Genomic DNA, 19914 nt, shown 5'->3' on the forward strand with positions numbered 1-19914 from the left:
CTCTGGGAAAGTGCATTACCACCAATTTCAGTAGAAGTCAAATTTATTGCCAAGGAAATGCAACAACAAAAATTATTACACTTGTGCTTGAATATTGGTATATCCCTCGCACTCACCCGGGAAATACCTACGTTAAGGCATACTTGTCGTAAACATAGTATGACTCATATAATACCCCACACACAAAACAAGTTGTGGGGGATAGCGAATGCCCCTATGGCTACAGAAGAAGGGAAGCTCCCTTGTGCCACTGTGAAGTGCCACTAAGCAAGCATGAACCTTGAGGGAGAGTTTGGTCACACAGATTGGTAGCAAAGTACTAAGATATTATTACTCACCCGTGGAAGATCCTGCAGTATAATATTTTTATGGCAATATTACACTAGTGTGATACCGCTGGGCATATGACGTCATACTGGTTCAGAGTTTTGACATCACAATGCTAATGTCGCTGTTGCAATGGCACCGTTCTCTTACTGCAATTTTGACATAGTTTCTATCAATTTTTTTTCTGGAGTAATAACAGAATAGCAAACTTGATTATGTGAAATACCATTTTTTTTAAACTTGCTTTTGTACGTTTGATACCAAATCATTTCCTCGTTCAGCAGAAACATTATTACACAGGTCGTTTAGTATCCTCTGTATCTATTGACATCTTGCTTTTGTGCGTTTGATACCAGAGCATTTCCTCATTCAGCAGAAACAGTATTACACAGGTCGTTTAGTATCCTCTATATATATTGACATCTTGCTTTTGTGCGTTTGATACCTAATCATTTCCTTGTTCAGCAGAAACAGTATCACACAGGTTGTTTAGTATCCTCGATATATATTGAAATCAATGTACGCTTGCTTTTCTCAGTGAGAAATGGGGTGGTGAGGAACAAGTAGCTAAAGCTTTGGGTCGTCAAGCTGTGGACCCAGATTCAATTTCTCACATGGGTACAATGTGTGAAGCCCATTTCTGGCGTCCCCCGCAGTGATACTGCTGGAATATTGCTAAGACTGACGTAAAACAATACTGACTCACCCCGTGAGAATGTAATATTTGTACACAATCCATCAGAAGGCATTCTGTAAAATCCTGGCCTCCATTTTGGATTAACCTATAGGACCCATGCACCCATTCCATGTGTTTCTTGAGATTGATGCCATGTTCTTGAAAGTACCTAACACTAACTGTTGTTGAGTGCCAACCAAGTGTTGATTTCTGACTGATGTTAGACTTAGCAGCACAGCCAATTAAATTGCCAAATTAAGGGTGGCTAGTTTGAGTCTGATGAACCAGAGGAATGGATCCAAGGGTCAATGGCAGGACAAGATTAAAAACTTGTCCAGAGAGGTAAAGAGGATGTTCAGATGTGAACAAAGAAAGAAAACGCCCGCTGTCAGTAACCAGTCAGAAACAAAGATGCAAGGTAATATAAATCAGTTATCACTTTCACAACGAACAAACAATAGCAAGTCTTTAGGTTCTTATATATATTTATTTACTCAGCTGCTATAGCAACAAAGAAGAATAACAATACTTGTACTTTACATGTGCATAACATGTTTTCAACAGATGGACTTTACTCTCGCCATTGAGTTAAAGGTTCATGTCAAAAGAGTTCAGATTTAGACTTGTGCAAAACTGAGTTTCACCAGTGGAGACCTCTTGAAACATGAGTGAGCTGTGTCTAACACTTTGGATAGTATTACCGCATCTTGTCAGCTTGATATTCAGTAATACAAGTCTTTACCAGCTTGGTGAAACCCACACATATGATTCTGACAAGGATCTGTTCCTGCCGCTCCTAAGGGATATAACTTTGCCAAGCACTTTGAATTGCCAGAAAAGTATGTATACATTTGTTCAAGACTTGCCAAACACAACCAACCATTGATGGGCTGATACTTACAACACGTGAGAGTAATGAAATGGTAAAACAGTATGAATATGTAGCACAAACATTAAAAAAGAATTAATTCACAATTGTGTGCACAAATGAGTAGACTCATATCCTTGATTATCCATATTATCTCCATTCTGTTACCAAAGACTTACCCACCATGGCTACCTCTTGGTAGTGAATGAGTGGACTTGGTTTAATACCACTTGATACATTATATATATATATATATATATATGCTGTGGGAAAAAATACCAGATTACCTGAAAGCACAAGCGTTTATTTTTTCCCCGGTTTCTTCACAAGCAGTTTCTTGTGTAGTATACAAAGAAACATGGAAAAAAATAATAGAACACTTTCATGTGATCCCTTATTTTTTTCCCTCAGTATATTATACTACAGCGTGTCAGCTTCAGGTGATATTTGCAACAAATGTAAGGGTAATGAAATGGTAAAAACTTGTGAATACATAGCACAAACAAGTGGGGTCACATCCTTGATTATCCATCTTATCTCTCTCCTGTTACCAGATTTTCCCCACAAATTCTTCAAAATTATTTCCCACCGGTAGTGAATGAGTGAATCTTGTTTAATGCCACTTCATACATATCTAAGCTAAACCATAGAGCGTCACCTTTACAAACCAGAAGAGCCGGAAGTGATCGAGGTCTAAGACATTTAACAACTTCATGGGACTAACAAGTATTGGTATGGTGTGACTATAAACACAAAAATGGAGTGAACCCATGACCATTGGTTCCTCACGTGCCAAAGGGAGGCAACTCCATTCAGCAAGTTGCAGTCTCAGATAACTGGGCCACCATTTTTCTTATCAGTTTGACACCACTACCTCCATTTGTCACTGGATTTCACTCACTAGCACATATCCACATTAAAATTGCAGTTCACTCAATTCACTGAAAAATCAATAAGATAGTGCACATTTAAAACCACAACCTCCAAAGACCCTGATTTGTATAAAAAAAGAAGAGAATGAAAACAGTTAAAAAGAATCTTTTCCTGAAAAAAGTTTGGCATGAGGATTCAAACAGGGTGTGTTTAGAAATCAAGTCTGAAGATGTTCCCAATTCTACCATGTGTGAAACCTATCTCTGGGGTCCCTTGCTGTGAAACTCCTGGAATATTGCTAAAAGCATTATAAAAACATACACTTTAACCACTAAGCTACCCCATCGCCCTTATTACACTGGAAATTCAAGGATGTGACAATAGTATGTTCAAAGAAAAACAGTACTGATCTTTGCTCCCTGAATTTTAATGTAAATTAACCCACCAGCTACTGCTGTAGCAGTCAGTTATCGGGTTAGACATAATGTTCTCTCTACATCTTGTACATTTCATCTTCTGCTTACAAAACAATACCTAAAAAACATTCCCACTTCTATGGAAAACAAAAATTTACATGGCATTGAGGGCCTCCATCTACACTTACTTCAAAATAGCTGGAATAAATGCTGCTGCAACTGCCTTTGTTAGGAGGTTAGATATTCATTGTGGTGCGACTGTCTTAAGTCTGTTAGGAGGCTAGATATTCAATGTGGTGTGACTGTCTTCAGTCTGTTAGGAGGTTAGATATTCATTGTGGTGTGACTGTCTTCAGTCTGTTAGGAGGTTAGACATTCATTGTGGTGTGACTATGTGAAGTCTGTGTTAGGAGGTTAGACACTCATTGTGGTGTGACTGTCTGAAGTCTGTGTTAGGAGGTTAGACATTCATAGTGTTGTGACTGTCTTACGTCTGTGTTAGGATGTTAGGCATTCATTGTGGTGTGACTGAAGTCTGTGTTAGGAGGTTAGACTTCATTGTGGAGTGACTGTCTGAAGTCTTAGTAATAATGTTAGGAGGTTAAGCATTTGATATGGTGTGACTGTCTTAAGACACTATTTTCACTAACATGTCTTTTTATGACTTCCTGTACTCAATCCTCTCCACCTTGACATCGTTGTTTACAAGTTTGTAGATGTATGCCACCACATTAGACTGTTGGATGTCCAGGATAACAAACGAAGGAATTACTTCACTGAAAAACACAATTACATCATATATAGTCTGGTTCATAATTATTGAGAATTTTTCTTCTTACTTTGAGCTATCCTAACACCTCAACTGATTCACTGATACTTAAAACTAAGTAATGGTATAAGGGAGGTAACTCATCTTGGCCTACTGAGTATAGTACAATTAGAGTTACCTCCCCTGAATTTGTAGCAGACGTCATTTTCCTCAGCACTGTCAACAATGAAGATAAAAGAAGGTTGATTTTTGAGTTGTGTAATCAAGGAATTGATGATGTAAATACACTGGCAGAGAGAACAGGAACTCCTCTTTCTACTGTGTATAGGATTAGGAAGAATTTTAAAGAGGGAAAGGATTTTGGGCATCAGAAAGGAGCAGGGAGACCCAGAAAATTGGACTTCTCAGATCGCGTCCGGCTGGGAATTTTAGCGTCTAAAAAGCAAAGGGCAAGCATCTCCAACATCAGGTATGAAATGATAGAAAGGGGATCAACAGTTGTATCAAAATCTACAGTTAGAAGAAATTTGATTGATCTTGGATGGGAGAAAAAGACTGGAATTCTTTCTCCTCTCATGAAACAAGAACATAAAGACAGGCGTGTTGAGTGGTGTTTGGCACATGAAAACTTTGACTGGGAAAATGTGATTTTTACTGATGAAAGCTCAATATGGGTATATCCCAATAATGTGAAAATATTGACAAAGTCTGCGTCAGCACCGTTGTATCGACGACCTAAATACAGCCCAAAGTTTCATGTATGGGGAGGGATATCCTTACTAGGAACGACCCCGCTGTGTGTGTTTGAGGGAAATCTGACAAGTCAACGCTACACTAACATATTAGATAATTTTCTGCTTCCAAGTGCACATGTGTTTTATGGAAATGACTGGATTTTGCAGCAAGATAATGATCCTAAACACACCGCAAAACATGCCAAGCAGTGGTTTCAGGAGAAAAATGTGACTGCATTACCATTTCCTGCATATAGTCCTGACTTAAATCCCATTGAGAACATTTGGGGGATGATGAAGGAATGTGTGAATCAAAAGGGGTTGACAAAAATTGAAGACATGAAGAGAGAAGTGGTCCGATACTGGGACAGCATAACTCACGAGACACTAACCTCTCTGATAGGAAGTATGCCTACCCGTCTTAGACTGTGCCGTGAAGCTCAAGGAGACTTGATAAAATATTAAATTGTTACCTACACAACATGAAAAGGTCAGTTCACTTTCACAATACATTCAATTTTATCTGATTTGTTCTCGTTTAATAATATGAAATGCTTTAGCTATTCTCAATAATTTTGAACCATACTGTATATGGCAGTGGATACATATTGTCATATACAAGGCTGTATCATAATATATTGAATAATTCCAAATTTTGAATTCAGGATCATGATTGCAAGAGATGAAGTTCATAAATAGGACTAACTAGGAATCTGTTGATAATAATGGCAACCATAATCCTTCATTGATGATTGCAAACATTTTGTTCTAAAATAGAACTAAACCACTTCATAGGAAAGCACATATGCACAAGGGAGGTAACTGTGAACAAACATCTTCTCTTTGCAATTATCTTGGAATTACAGAAACATTTTGATGGTGTTTGGCAAGTGTACATATTAAGCATGTGATAAATGTAATTTTCTACATAAAATTGATATTTTATCCTTATCTTGACTCATGCTTAATTGCTTAGCTCCTCCTCCCTGGCGAAGGTAGTGGAACACCTGAAATCCCTTGAAGTTCCCTTCTAAAAGAAGCAGAGGTAAATACACTCACCCACCAGTAGCCTCCCTTTTCCCTCCAAACTGGTCACATGACTAACCATGCTTGTCACTCTCTCCTTATAAAATCGCCCGACATGGGAATTTTGGAATTCAGCGTGCCTGTGAGGGGCAATTGGGAGTGTTTTTGTCATGAGTCAGGATAAGTATAAAATATTCATAATAATAATATTTTTATTCAGAAAATTACATAATTTTCCTTATCATGACTCATGCTTAATTGCTTACAGAATCCGACGGTGTTGGGTCAGGCCATGCAGGATTCTGATGGCTGTCAAAATTACATCCAATATTTCCCCTGTAACGGGAACTTGTAACAGCTATAATTTGGTCATGTTCTTCCAATATTCATCTGTAAATTCCGGGGGAATCACATCCAGTCGAACTTGTCTTCTGAAGAAGGCTTCGTTGACTGGAACGTGAACATATCCAAAATAACTTGCATCCTGTTAGAATCTGATGCAACTGAATGTCAAGATATTCGAATCAAGACTAGTTGCGACCTTTCTTCATGTACAAGCATCTTCATTACGAGTACAGGGTAATAATTACTCATGCTAGTCTGTTCAAGACGTACACATAGACTTTCAACCATTATACTCCGCATAGTGTCTGGCCTCCACGTGATAAATGGGTGAGTAAACTCAGTGCCTTCGAGGAACCATTAGTTGCTGTGCAACGACAAGAAGCTTAAACGGATGAATGCTAGTGACATCCTCCGTGGCTATGTCTCGTAGATAATGATTGGCAAACACATCCATTATAGTTGATAGCGATCAATTTCCGTGTGGAGCTAGTGTAGAGGCCAAGGCTCTGACTTCATGTGGGTTGGAGGCTTGCGGAGGTTCCAATCCTGCTGCTTTATAGGCTCTCAATATAACCGCTCTGATCCACTCTGAGATAGCGTTGCAGGATACTTCTGTAGTTGTCTCAGTAGATATAGGGATAAATAGGCGTTTGAAACATTGTCTTCTAGACTTGGTACATGTGAGAAACATCTTCAGTGCTCTGACTGGACATAATGATAGGTCTTGAGTATCATGAGGTCCTAGGGTTGAAGATAATGCCGGTACGTGAATTGTCTATCCGCTTGACATTTCTGACATTCGTGACGCTGTAGCCAAGGCAAGTAAAACCAGCGTCTTCTGAGTTAATAGTTCAAATGAGGTCCAGTCGAGCAGCCAGTACACATCACTTGTGAGATGTTGGAGTATGATGTTTAGATCCCAAGCTGGAACTCTAAACTTGCGTTGTTGATCTTCCAACTTGAATTAAGGAGCATAATAAGCAAGTAGCTCAGATACTTTAGTCAGCTTGATCCCGGTTTTCATGGTGATAACCAAGCTGAGGGCAGCTAAGTATGAACATGATATCGAGCCTATCAGACCTCTAGGTGAAGTCGGAACGCCGATGGATTGCCGTGCACTTATCTGGTGTGCGGATGGACCAGAAGATTCTTCCAATCTGGTAGTTGTAGCGCTGGCTGTCCCAATTCTTCTGTAAGTATTGGGAACCAGTATCTCATTGGCCAGTAAGGCGCGACCAAAATCAGTTGTAACAGCTTCGTCTGATTGATTTTCTCAATGACCTTCAGTAGCAGCACTGGAGGGGGAAATGCAAAAGCCTTTAATCCCACAGGATTCTGAGAGCGTCTGTTGCCCAAACTAATGAATCTGGTACCGGTGACACGAAGGTTGTTGTCTGTTTGTTAAACCTTGTTGCAAATAAATCTGTCTGGCTGAATAGTTGTAACGCCTCCCGATGAAGCATCCACTCTATTGGTGAGGCCAAGATAAAGCGTCTGCCATGATGTTGCGAGCTCCTGGTGAAACCGCTGTCATAGAGGTAGTTGTAGGCATCTTTGTCTTGTCACATCCAGAGGTGTATGCTTGAGCACCGTTGTGAAGGTGTCGATGGACTTGATCATCATGACTTCTCTGGAGTCTTGGGCAACCGTCCTCCACCTTGTCCTTGCTACCTTGACATATGGGCCTTGTAAAATTCTCACTTCATGATGATGAGGACAAGAGACCCGGTCAACGAAGTAAATTCAGTAGTTGAGGCGAGGTGTTCAGACATAAACTGCTGATCCTTGTTCTGTGTGACAAGTGATGACAGGATCGTTCTCTCTTCGTCGTTGGCAGAATTGCTGAACTTTGAGATGAGACTCTCGTTGATAGCTCTAGATCGAGCTAGTCCAAAGAAAGTGCATCTTGTAGTGGTGTCCAACCGAGCAAGCCACTTGTTGTCTATCTATTGTTCTATCGCTTGTTGTCTATGCTTCATCAACATTTGGTGCTCTGATGAAGATCTCCATATGGTGAAAAAGGAAACGACGAGCGTTGAACGGTGGAATATGTTGTTGTTGAAACTTGGCTGCTGACTTGAATGCCATAGATACCGTCTCAAGGATTGTAGATATCGGAGCTATCGGCACAAACGTTAATGTGTTGATGTCCTCATTCTTCATCCTACAAGTGTTGGCTTCGTTGGAGTCCTTGGACGGCGATACTAAGTCAAGACCATTCGTGATCCACAATGTGACTTCAGGGTCCGAGAAGAGGGCTTCCTCCACAGATGATGATTGGTAGTATCTGTCTTCATCCTTACGTGAGTGCGTCGCATTCGATGTATGCAGATGATCCCTCTTATGTGAGTCCAGGTCTGAAGGGGATGGTGAGTGCTAATGGCGCCTTCGACGAGCTGGGGAGACTGATGAAGATCTGTGAGTGCACTCACCCAAGCAAGCGTCCTCACTCATGCAAGCGTAGTCACTCATGTGAGCGCACTCACCTGTGTGGGTGCACATACTCGACGTGGGTGGATCTCTCTCCGGACTGCGATGGGATGACAAGGACAACGGTGACGATCTTTTCGAGTGGGTGCATGCATACACCTCCTCTTCATCCTCTGGTGGGAGAGCTCACTCAGCGCAGCAGTCAACGTAGTTGAAGATTGCAGTCTTTGTTCTTCTTCAAAACACCGCTCAATCAAGCTCATCAAGTGCATGGGCACCTGCGTTGAACGGCTGCGTAGAGCTGTCTGCTGTGATGACCGAGGCTGCTGACGAAGCCTCTGTTGTATGGGTGTGAGGTCTTGTCTACAGAGATCATAAATAAGTTTGAGTTAAGCAACATTGTTAATGGAGAATCCATGGATGGGTAAATACGTTTCACAGCTTGACTCGTTGGAGATTCAAGGATTCCAGTCCTGCCCCACACCTTAGGCAAGTGACTTTGTTCAAAACTGTCTCTGTTCACCAAGTTGAAATTGGGTACCCAGTGGGATAAGTGATATGACACTTAACCTTCTAGCACCTCACAGACAGCTTGGGTTATCTGGGGTAATGCTCTATCCCGGTCCAGAAACGCAGGGCACCTCACAGACAGCTTGGGTTATCTGGGGTAATGCTCTATCCCAGTCCAGAAACGCAGGGCACCTCACAGACAGCTTGGGTTATCTGGGGTAATGCTCTGTCCCAGTCCAGAAACGCAGGGCACCTCACAGACAGCTTGGGTTATCTGAGGTAATGCTCTATCCCAGTCCAGAAACGCAGGGCACCTCACAGACAGCTTGGGTTATCTGGGGTAATGCTCTGTCCCAGTCCAGAAACGCAGGGCACCTCACAGACAGCTTGGGTTATCTGGGGTAATGCTCTATCCCAGTCCAGAAACGCAGGGCACCTCACAGACAGCTTGGGTTATCTGGGGTAATGCTCTATCCCAGTCCAGAAACGCAGGGCACCTCACAGACAGCTTGGGTTATCTGGGGTAATGCTCTGTCCCAGTCCAGAAACGCAGGGCACCTCACAGACAGCTTGGGTTATCTGGGGTAATGATGTCCATCATGTTGTATGCACATAGAGTATGTCCCTGCTACATAGAATTCAGCGCTAAGTAAGTGGCCAATTATTATTATTGTGGAGGTCCATATATTTCTCTATGGGTCTAGCAACACTCACCTGTGTTGTGGACCATAAGCCCCTGTAGCTGATCCTGGGTTAAGGTAGAACTTTCTCCCATATTGAAATGCTTCAAACTTGTGTGTATGACCAAATGAGGATGTCAACATCCAGTTGCCGCCGGACCTTTGCCAGTGCTTCGATGTCATTTGCCGGGACCACTTGGTGCCCATGGTACAAACCAATTCGGAACTGCCCAACTGTGACAACTTTTTGCTCTGGGAAATTCAAATTCTGGCAAAAAAAAAGAGAGAAAATTTCAGATCACCATATGACAGATTGCATAATGGATTCAATATCAGCATGTTTAGCATATCTACTTATCATCAGCCCTGTGAAGATCCCGGTTAGTTTGTCACAAGAGGTGACTAACAGCATCAGGTGATCAGTCCTGCTGATTTGGCATGTTATTGTATACCAATTGCATTCATCGATGCTCAAGATCTTGATCACTGTATTGTATTGTCCAGATTTGATTATCCATAAACCACCGCCATGTGGCTGGAATATTGCTGTGTGTGATGTTGAACAACAAACTTAACATTAAACATGTTCAGTCTGTAACATTACACTAAAACATAAGGCCTGTTTGCAACATTTCATATTTGGCTTTGAGATACTTGGGTCAACAGAGGTTACATCTCTGGTAACAGGCAGGGCCTAACACTCCTTAAATCCCCAAACAAAGCCACAGGACCTGGAACTATTAAAAATCAATGGTCCTTGCAGATTCTTCCTGGTCCTGCTAAGGGACTCTTAATGTCAAATTCAAATTTGCACTTGCTTTGTACCATTTAATCTTAAAAATGACTAAGGGCTAAAACTCCCTCTTAACAAGACTTTGTTCAATCAGAATCAAGAAACGATGCATTTTAAAACCGAAGCACTCTGAACATTTTTGGCATACTCTGGACAAGAAAAACAAGATTAACAGATATCAACTGCTTCGGTGTAAACAACAAGCACATGTTCCGAAACGTTGTTATTCACAATAAAGAAGTTGACATCCATAAATCCCACTTTTCTTTCACATTCCGCTTCCAAATGCCCTTCAAAGATTAACATTCAGAACATATTTAGACATACACTAAATGTACATTCACAGGTTGTCGCTTTTACACTTTCTTTTTACTCATTCCTTCCTTTGTTTTATTTTTTGGAAATCATAAAACCTGTACAATTATACTGACAGCCTTACATATCTACTAGACTGTTGGGATGGAACTTGTGAAAGTTGCACTGGTCCTGTCAACATTTTGTTAGACCCAGGCCAGGGGGATAGCCTGAAGTGAGTGAGTGAGTGAGTGAGTGAGTGAGTGAGTGAGTGAGTGAGTGAGTGAGTGAGTGAGTGAGTGAGTGAGTGAGTGAGTGAGTGAGTGAGTTTAGTTTTATGCCGCACTCAGCAATATTCCAGCTTATATGACAGCAGTCTGTAAATAATCATGTCTGGACCAGACAATCCAAAGATCTGCAGCATCGATCTGTGCAAGTGGGAACCGATGACATGTGCCAACCAAGTCAGTCAGCCTGACCATCCAATCCCTTTAGTTGCCTCTTACAACAAAAACAGTCGCCTTATATGGCAAGCATGAGTTGCTGACAGCCTATTCTATCCTGGACCTTTTTTTGAAAGCTCAAAACCTGTACAGTTATACTGACAGCCTTAAATATCTACCTAACCATTGGGATGGCACTTGTGAAAGTTGCACTGGTCCTGTGAACATTTTACTAGAACTGGACCTGGGGGATAGCCTGAATGTCAAGCCCTAAAAAGGTGGGTTGATTCCAGAAACTTTTCTTAACAACACTAGCACTAGACTGTACTGTTCTGGTCATGATACTAGAGAGCATTAAGGGGATGATAGAAGGTAAAACTTTTGAAGAGGTGTTGTCAAGGATGTCCAAATTCTTTCAGTTCTTGCCAGGTTATGGGAAACATGGTATATATATGGGAAACATGGCATATATACATGGCAAAAATGGTATAAATATGGCAAACATGGTATATATATAGCAAACATGGTATATATATGGCAAACATGGTATATATATATGGGAAACATGGTATATATATGGCAAACATGGTATATATATGGCAAACATGGTATATATATATGGGAAACATGGTTACATGTCGACCTCATGGATGATGTATTTGATGAGTTAATACACATGTATGTATTTTGTTGGCGAGATCACAACATGAATGAGCAGTGTACCAAAGACGTTCTCCCTTACCTATCTTGCAATGATGACATTAGATGTCAACCTCTACGTCAATAGTGTTGTGAGTGACATGTCCTATGAGTTAACTATAAGGTTGGTTGTGAACTGGGTACCTCATTAGGATAAGAGAGCCACAATAAACTTGTAGCACCTAGTGGCAGCAAGAGTTGTATCATCCTCAGGGAGTTGAGATGGACATCTAATGATCAAGGGAAACAAATACCAGTGCACTGAGCATGCACTAGTTGCATATGTGAGCTATATAAATAACCTAAAATAATAATGGTCATGAATAGATGATGGTTGGTGGGAATTCATTATTCAAGCTGCTAGCATAGCATTACCCGACATCATTGGATGGTGAATTGATAGATGGATGGATATAGATGATATAGATGGATATAGATGGATTGATGATGATGATGATGATGATGATGATGATGATGGCGACGAAATCTATTCCAGATGCAACAGACACTCCTGACAGTGTTAGTTCTGAGGGTCAGTCTTAATGTCTTTTGAAACTTCAAATGTTGAAACTGTTTCATAGTCAGTAATTGTTAAATATTCGGCATCTATCTAATCCATATGAATTCACATGGTATCTTTGAGTTATCTCCCTGTTTTCATTTATTTTATACAGACACTTTCATAGTCTAACACACAAGAGACACTTTCATAAATGGATTTGTTGATATTTGTCACTGTTGGTAGAAATAATGGCCAATTTATGTTTTAGTGTTAATGTATCACAGTGAGCATTTTATCATTAGCGGTAAGCAGGGACGTGTTATGTCCCTTGATCAGAAGAAAAAACATGTGAAAGATGTGAAATAGTGCCATCATGTGCAGCTGCAATTGGTGTACAATGTACAATGTGCAATGTTTAACATGAATGCCTGCAATGCTTTTATGAGACCAACAATGACAGGTCTCCTCAATACAATTCATTGTACATCATAAAATGTGTTGCAATCCACAGCGTCAACATTGGATCAGTTCCAACAGCCACAGAGGCTGTTACAGTATTGGTGCTTTAATGAAAACTATTCCTGCAATATAAACTGTAAACAAATCTTTCATCTACCTACATTGCCTTTAATTTGATATTTTAAAGGACATATTCACCTTATCACAATCCCCTTTGACAACATGCACATCACTGGCTAGTGACTTGAGGTAATGAAAAGAATTCTTAGTGCAGAGATTCCCTGTACATAAGATGTGCTGTATCTTTCCTGGCTCAACTAGTTTCTTGAAACGAGCAGGCAGATCGGTACATCTTTCAGGAATGTATAGGTCTCCTAATACAAGAACCAACTGAAAAAGAGAAAAGATATCATTTGATTGCAATGATGCTTGGCAACGAATCATCTTGGAATGCATTAAGTACCTCAAGGGCATGATGGAGAAGTGTACTTTTCTAAACACACTTTTCTGAACTTGTCATGCAGTTTGGAATATCAATCTCATGTTGCGAGGCTGAAGCTCAGCGTCAGGCAGCTAATGAAAGACCTTGAGCTTCTGCATATGATAATGATCTGAAAACTAGTGCTACTATTATTATAGCTAAAATGGATGGACATTTTTTAACAAGATAAAAAACAAATCCGGTTTTTAGGCATTTACTGCTAAATTGATTAACAATGGAGGTCACTGTCCTACTTTTCATAAATATGGAAATGTCACAGAACAAAACAGATGACATCACTATTCAGCATGACAACATTCTACCTTGGTATTTGCCCATACTACCAGAACTTAAATGGCGCCTAAATGGTGCCAGGGTAAATGTGACGATTGCGAATCTGAAATATCGTCAGCACTGAACCCAAGTTCAAAGAGCCTTAGGGCATGCAATGGTAATGGTGAAGTTGTTACATGTTGTCATGGGTGACTGAACATCAAAAGCTGAGCTCCTTATGACATGACATCACCTAGCAACAGGTAAATAGTCCCTGTCAAGCTATGTTGTGAGCATTATGAAGTTACACTGGCTGGTCATTTCTGATAACATGTGTGTGTGTGGGGGGTTAATAATAGATCTATCCATTTTAGTCTTAAAACAATGATAAATGCAGTGATATCATATACATGTGATGTTATGATAGCATCATAACACAAAGCTGCACGTCAGTTGTTAACAACAGGACACTCCCCCCTTTAATTTTCAGACAATATCTAACCTACCCTCTTTGCTGCACAGATGACTTGACAGAGGCATGCCCATGATAATTATAACATTTACCTGGCTGTGTTGTTCAAGCAATCGTTTTCAAAATAAGCATACATTACCATTTTTCTATGTGACTATTTCTTTTGATCATTTTCACACTATTATCTCCTTCAGGCTACACAGAAACAGTTCAATTTCTTATGTGACAAGTGCTCATTCTGTAAACCTACTGTTGATTGGTGATTACTGGTATTGGCCAATAGAATGATGTCCGCCATTAGTTATCCAATAATGAGCAACAATCAATCAATCAATCAAAGTAGTGGTGGTTAATTCTTTGAAGGAAGGGTGTTGTTTTTACACTCATACTTTACGACAGGGTGTATTCAGTATAGATTACATAAACCTACACTCATAAACACTGCCTTTTTGACAAATCCGCTGTGGAAGTAATTAATCAATCAGTGTGTTATCGGTTAATCCTTTGATCGATGTTTGTTTTTGTAACTCAGCTGATTAACCCTCTTGCATCACTTACACGCACACATTACATAACATGCAATACATTTGCCACTACAGACCTTAATTTATAATGTTGAGTATTTACTCCAGACAGGAGAAATGGCAAATGGGAACCTATGTCGAGTAATTATTGTGGTGTTACCACTAATTATACCTGTTATAAATTCATAAATTGACCATCAAGTGAATGATGACAAATAACACGTGTAGGTTTATACCATCAAACGCGAGTTACAGCAAGGAAGATGTAATATCTGTGTCGAATGCAGCCTGAAAACACTTATGGGCTGAAACTGTTTTGAGGATCCCAACAGAACTTCTTTGTTACATGAGAAATGCACATAGATATTTGCTGTGTACTTGGGTAAATAGGTATAATCCTTTTTTTTCACGAACCAATATTTACAAATTTCTCTACCAATGGCAAAGTCATTGTTATTAATTTACGATTTCAGATAAATCAATTGTGTGTTTTTTATTATCATAGAAAATAAACCAGGGTCGTAGGTACCAATCTTTACTCATGATGTTTGCTATGACAGCTGGGCAAATCCACAAAACTATCTAAATATAAAGCTTTCCAATCTTTCGGACTTATATGAAACAAATGGCTTGCTACGTGTATGTAGACATCATATTTTCACATGACATGATTAAATATTGTGGTAAAAAAGACAGAAACAGGATAAAATCAGATCAATCACTATACCATCCAAGCATCAGAAAAATACTGCACTGCTGGGATATTTTGTTACAATCAGATAAGGAATACCATGGATATTTTTAAATAACTTCATGTGATTGTGATGGGCATCCGGCCTCCTCACATTTTAGGGTGATGAAATTCTGCTAATGTGGACAGGAGCCCAGTCCCTTTGTCCGTCACGGTCGAGGGAGCGAGTGCTGACCAATTTGCTGCTTGGTTTCATAATTAGACCGTTGGTGAGAAACATTATTCGCTCCTCGTCAGTGCCCCTTTAACTGCTTGTCGCTTCCAGAGAGTTTTAATCGTGGGTATCCCGATGTTTGGGATTTTCGACGATGTAACACAAAACGTAATATTTATCTTTAATATCATTTAAAGTTTTTATCTTCATAATTAACCTTGAATGATAAAGGATATATTAATCTATTTCACACAAACATATCAAGTGTTTCCTACAAAAACAGCGTCGATGACATCGTACCTGCGAAACTGTAGAGCTGCTTGCAACATCCGGGTATTTTGAACGTGTTTTTGACAATGCGTCATACTTATCCCTCAAGCACTGCAAGAGAGTGTTATGATCACGTGGCTTCCTATTTTTTTATATTTTGCCTATCACTAGCAGACGACTGGTCTTGCTGAATTTTGCTCGCTGTTTTTGTTGTACAGGCAACTGATTTTGCATCTTAAATGGTATTATAACTAAACTATCTCGGGTAGCCTGCGACCTTTTTGTATCATGGGGCTTGACACGTCAATAATCGTAAATATAATTGTAAACTTATGAGGCTCACTTTATAGTGACATCCGATTAACATGACATTTAGTCAACACATTTGTGAAAAAAATATGTAAACTTTGATAGTGTTTCAGCGAAGGACATTAAACAAAAACAATGCCAGTAAATATTTACCAAAGGACCGCCGAGCTCCATCGTATCACGGTAACCACTAATTCTTGGATTGCAAGTCGAAGTTGCATAAAGTTCCGTCAACTCACCGCACTGTGAAATCAGTTGAGATATTTTTTTGTAATCCAAGGTGCAAAAAACTGTATCCATTATGAATTTTTATTTAAGGATATAAGCAAATTAAACTTCAAAAATATACCATTTTCATCATGATTTTTGTCACCATTTTTTAATATTGTTTGATATTTTATATTTTAGACATTTTAACCATTTGAAATAATGTCATAATAAGAATGAAGAATTATGCGTACAACAGTAAAATTGAATCCTTTCTAAATTTCTATTTTGTTAGAGAGTGCAAAATCGTTTTTAGTGTCACTAGGATTATTTTTACTGCTTATGTTCTTAATTTAATTACAACTTTTGGTGTTCACCGAGAGATATATAATAAATCTCATGACGAAACTTCCGCTCCCATATATGGCAACAATAAGATGCAGACGACCTAGTTCAGATCGAGTGGGAAGGTTCACGTAAATATTATAGCAGGTATTTCATGGATAGGGGTAAGACAGATTCCAAAACATTCCAGAGTTTAAGATTAATATTTCTGCTGGATAATCCTGAGGAAGATTCGATACATCCTGCTGGTTTCCAAAACGTAAACAAGGGACTGATGTGGGAAGTAGTCAAAAGGGCCGATGGACAAAAGCCTTGAAAAGGGCCGAGAAGTGCAAAGTCAAAACTTTACAGAACTTAACATGGAATTGTTCAATTGTTGACCTTCTTTCGAATCCCCAAATTTCGACTCCAGACACACTGGCACACTGGGAACTTGGTTACAGTGAGAGTGGAGTCTTTGTGATTTTTGCAACAGAAACTTTGCGATATGTCACAAGATCTTCTTGGTTTTAGCATCAGCAAGGGAAGGGTATGGTAATAATTGGCCTGTATACCTAGAAAATCAATATTACTAGAGAACTGAATTAGAATTTACTAACATTAGGTCTAAATCAGATTCACTGGCCAGATTGGACGAATCATACCCCGTCAGCTATATTTTGGGATTTGGAACTATCTGTGACAATGAATGAATTTTCCGTTGCATCAGTTTCGAAATCACAAAGTCTCTGTGACATTAGACCAGGGAGCCTATACAGAAAGGGAGAAGAAACTCCTCGAAAAGCCGCTGAACGTATGTCCCGGGTCGTTACGTAACCAGTGTAGCCAATATGGTGGCAACGTAGTATTTAAGATTGAACCCGGTTTATTTCCAACAGCTGATTAAGTTCGCTGAGTGTTGTAACAACTGAAATCCTAAATGTAGAGGATAGGTTAACCATGTCGTCATTGCAGTTTAAGTCAAATAATTGGTAGTAGTGTCCGTATTAGGCCAGTATGTTTGTAGTAAAGTTTCAGGTCGGTAAGTTATAGCTCACTGGCTTCTATTCTATTCACAGAGAAGATAGACTGTGGCGATAAAAACTTCTTTCACACATTCGTTTAATTTTTAGAAGGTGAACATACCTTTAGTTGAAAGGTATTTACAAGTAATAGTGACAGTTTTATGACTTAAAAATTGTTAGGGTGTAATTGAGGTGTGTGAAAAATATGACATTTCGCCATTGAAATGCTATACGCCGTTGTTTGAGTATTCCTAGCTAGTTCCTCAAAAACACCTTTCGCATACACCTTTAATTCATATGAGGGGAATATACTATCAGGTGAGATGTGTTTGCAAGTAACAGTGATAGTTTCAAAATCTAAAAAAGAATGTTAGGGTGTATTTGAGGTGTGTGAAAAATGTGACATATCGCCGATCTGCTCTGATCCGCCATTGAAATACTATATGCTTTTGTTTGAGTGTTTCCAATTATTACGTCAAAACATCTTTCACATACACCTTTAATTCTTATGAGGGGAATATACTATCAGGTGAAATGTGTTTGCAAGTAATAGTGATAGTTCCATAATCCAAAACATAATGTTAGGGTGTATTTGAGGTGTGTGAAAAATATGACATATTTCCGATCTGATCTGCTTCACCATTGATGCTTGAGGGTTATAGTTCCATAACTTCTTTCTTTCTTGTGGATCTTATTATTTGACAAAACTAGAAAGGTGTTTAGAACGCTTTGTGAGAGTTTTACACGATATTTTTTAGGGCAGTGTGACAGTGTCAGTAAACATTTTGTTTATGTCCATTCCATTCCCCACATGCAATAAGATATCTGAATTAAGTATTAATTTAAACAAAAATGTTTCAAAGTAGATTCTTTAAAACGACAGCTCATGTTAACACGTGTTCTCGCGATACTTTTGCGTTCTTTAAAATGTTTTGGGAGGGAAGACAGCGGTGTATCATTTATTCTTTCATTCATTCACATACGTACTTCTTTATTTTATTCTTTTTCTTTATTTCGTTCATTCATTCACATAATTCTTGCTCTTAATTCTTACTATAATTCATTCATTCACTGTAAAATTCCGACTGATACAATAAACTGGCTGAACGTTTCTTCGTTCATAATTTACACACGTTCAGGATTTTCATTCCAAAACACTTGGGGCTAAGCCTCTGGAACACATTGTCAAAGCGCAGCTGGGCTGAGCTGTCTCTTTGTACAATCGCCAAGCAACAAAGATGTCAACCTGGTCTGCAGACGACGCCGACTTCTTCAAAAATTTTGTCAGTTTTCCATCATGGAGGATCCAGGCTTGGAGTGCCAGAAGACTGCCATGAAATTCAGCTCGCTCTTGGGGTCAGTCAAATAAACTTAGCCCCAGTGTTATACGTTACACTCCTACACTGGGTCTAACAAAACCTAGTTTTTAAATTGACCAGTCAGGGCACCGCTTACCAAATCGCGAAAGTGGACATTCGCACATACATTTTGAACTTTTACCCATGCTAAGGTTTTAACCGAACGATTCAGAATGATATTTTCCCTACGATCACTTCCGGTGATGCACATGGAGCATGCCACAATAAATAAACAATCGCTGAAAATAACGGTTTGTTTTTCCCTTTTGTAGCAATATTCAAGGATGTCACCTTGCGGAAATGTTAGTTAGTGGAAACCTTGTCAACAGAAACCGAAAAGCAGAAACGCAAAAATCAGTGTTATATGCGGAGTTCTGTTTGTTGAGAGATCATAGTCAGCGACCGGTGTATTCTGTAAGTCCCACTCAACCCCACACAGAGCCAATTGTCTGGTTAAATCCGTTTTGCCGTCTCGCATTGATTAGGCGGTCATAGGTCGCTCCAAACTTACCTGACGTAACCTCCTACTAGGTTTTGTTAGACCCAGTGTAGGAGTATATTTATTCGCCCGTTGAAGATACTGCAGTGTAATATTTTTGCGGAAATATTGCACTAGGGTAATACCGCTTGACGTATGACGTCAAAATGTTTCAAAGTTGTGACGTCACTGACGCATATTGCTTGCCTCACACTGTAGGCAATTTCGCCGCAGTTTCCGTCAATTTATGTTGGCTAGCAATAAGCAGAATACTAAACTCGCTTCCTTGAAATACCATTTTTATTTAATTCGTTATAGATTTAGTATAAAACCATTAATTCCTTTATAAAAATGGTATTACACGGAAGGTCGTTCAGTATCCTCAATAATAACGATTGTAAACCAAAAGTCACTGTGTTCTGTAATCTGATTGGTTGAAAAACA

The 19914-nt window shown here is 39.5% G+C and overlaps 1 pseudogene; it reads right to left on the minus strand.

Moving 5' to 3' along the window:
* Window positions 1-1476: 1476 nt before the first annotated feature.
* Window positions 1477-14368, minus strand: LOC137275825 (vacuolar protein sorting-associated protein 29-like; annotated as a pseudogene).
* Window positions 14369-19914: the final 5546 nt, after the last annotated feature.

Source organism: Haliotis asinina, chromosome 1, assembly GCF_037392515.1.
Source record: "Haliotis asinina isolate JCU_RB_2024 chromosome 1, JCU_Hal_asi_v2, whole genome shotgun sequence".
Classification (NCBI taxonomy): domain Eukaryota; kingdom Metazoa; phylum Mollusca; class Gastropoda; order Lepetellida; family Haliotidae; genus Haliotis; species Haliotis asinina.